Source organism: Psammomys obesus, unplaced genomic scaffold, assembly GCF_907164565.1.
Source record: "Psammomys obesus unplaced genomic scaffold, mPsaObe1.curated_primary_1811, whole genome shotgun sequence".
Lineage (NCBI taxonomy): Eukaryota > Metazoa > Chordata > Mammalia > Rodentia > Muridae > Psammomys > Psammomys obesus.
In genome coordinates, this window is record NW_026596089.1 from 894,014 (window position 1) to 896,416 (window position 2,403).

Sequence of the window (2,403 nt, forward strand, 5' to 3'; positions counted from 1 at the left end):
GTTTGCCCTTCTGAATGAGGTTTCAGCCTCTTCCCTAGGATCCTCCTTGTTTTGCTTCTTTAGGACTACAGATTTTAGTATGTTTATTGTATAGTATATGGTTAATATCCACTTATAAGAAGTATATACCATGTGTCTTTCTGTTTCTGGGATACTTCACTCAGGATGATCTGTTCTAGTTCCATCCATTTGCCTGAAAATTTCATGATTTCCTTGTTTTCAGTTGATGAGTAGTATTCAATTGTATAAATGTACCACAATTTCTGTATCTATTCTTCGGTTAAGGGACATCTAGGTTATTTCCAGATTCTGGCTATTATGAATAAAGCTGTTATGATCTGTATTAGGATTTTAAATCATTGATTTTGCTCCACATAAAAGCACAGAATAAAATCAATTTTGTTTTACTAACAAATAGCCACACAGTACCTATTATTTAATATGTAAATCTGACCATTGCTAGGTCAAATTTAAAGCAAATGATTTGGTACCCAAAGGAGATCACACTCTGTTGGATCAATGAGTGATATATCAAGAAAGTGTTGAGCTGCCATAATGAAAGTAAACCGTAAATAAAACAAAATATGAAATGTTTAGCAAATGTCTAAATATTTTTTAAAATTCCTGATGAATTTGTAATAATTTATGGAATAAGGAAAAACTGGCATCAGAAATTAAAAAGCACTATAAAACTATGATATTTAAAACAGAAGTTACCGAAACTTATTGAAAGAATTAAAACAGTGTTTGGCAGTCTATAGAAATTCTACATTATGCCATTAAAATATAATTTATTTATCTTCTGACCTCAAGATATTAGCAAAACAACTAGGTAAAAATATGAAATGGGATAGGAACAAAACTAAGCACACAAAACTCAGAAATATGGAAGGGAAAGTTTATAGTAAACACATTGAACAAAGCCTAGTAAAACTAATAAGTTTTTAACAATTTTTACATAATTTTTAACAAGTTTTACACAATTTTAGATGATGAAAAAGAAATCAGCCTTATAATAAATGAAAATTGATAGGACATTAAAATAATAATGATACTTGAACAATGTAATGATAAGTTTCATGGAATGAAGAAATTCTTTGAGATCCATATTACTAAGACAAAAAAACTGATAAATTACCAAGAAAACGTTAATATTCTTAAATCTATGAAATAAATTAAAATTCAAATCCTTTTCACAAAGAAAACTCCATATCCAGACAGCACTTCTATACTAATTCATCAAATGTTTAGGGAAGACCTAGCATTACAAATTCTCTTAAGGAGAAAGAAAAAGAAGTCTTCTAGCTTCTTGAGCAAGATCATGTCAGAATTTTCTGAGTAGAAAATATTCCCATTTGTTTAATTAGAGCTGAATAATTTGGTATCAAAATTCCTAGCAAATGCTAATATATATAAATCAGGCCATTTATGTACAGCCAAAACATGTCCAGGTTGGGTTTGCCCTGGAAATGACACATTTGGTTTTTTTTTAAGTAACATTAAAAAGATGATTGATGTAATTGAACTGTATTAAATGAATAAAGGAAGAAACCACATAGTCATCTTAACAGATGCAAGTAAAATTATCTGATTAAAAGTAACAGTTATTTCTGATGAAATAAACAAAACTGAACTTTTTTCTTAATTAGAGAAATAGCTAAATTTGATTTAAAAATACAAGAAGTAATCATAGGAAATACTCCATAATATTGAAAGAATGAACAATTTTCCTTATGATTTGGACAAAGAGAAAGATTTCTACTTTTATTGTTTTGGTTTAACTTGAACTATAGTTCATTAAAACAAAAACAAAAAATAGTATATATTCTTAATGATTTCTTCAGTATATTCAACAAAAGCAAAATAAAAGATATGCACTCATATAGTAGTACATAGAAAAATTTTAAGCATTTTTTAAAAATACCTACAATAATAGTGAAATTCATCAAGAAAACACTGCTTTTCAGCAACAAAGTATTTAAATTTGTTAAAGTATTACCTTTTACATTGGACTAAAAAAGCAAGAAACACATAGAAGAAAACTACACAATATTTGTAGACTGCTAATGTGGCAGTCCTGAAATTAAATTACAAAAAGAAAGCATGTCACAGATATAATTGTGTTGGTCACTTTAATCACTTAGAACTTCTGGTACCTCAAATAGATCTATAAATTCAATATAATGTCAGCAAATTTTTATAAATATCTGCAAGTGGTTCCTAAATTTTATATGGAAATGCAAAAGAGAGCACATGATAGAGTAAGTTCATAAAAGAAAAAAAAATCCATTATTTCAATACAGTAAGAAAAAAAAGCAAGCAAGCAAGCAAATAAACAACGAAGAAGATGAAGATGAGGAGGAGGAGGAAGTGAAGGTAGAGGAGAAAAACAACATTTCTGAT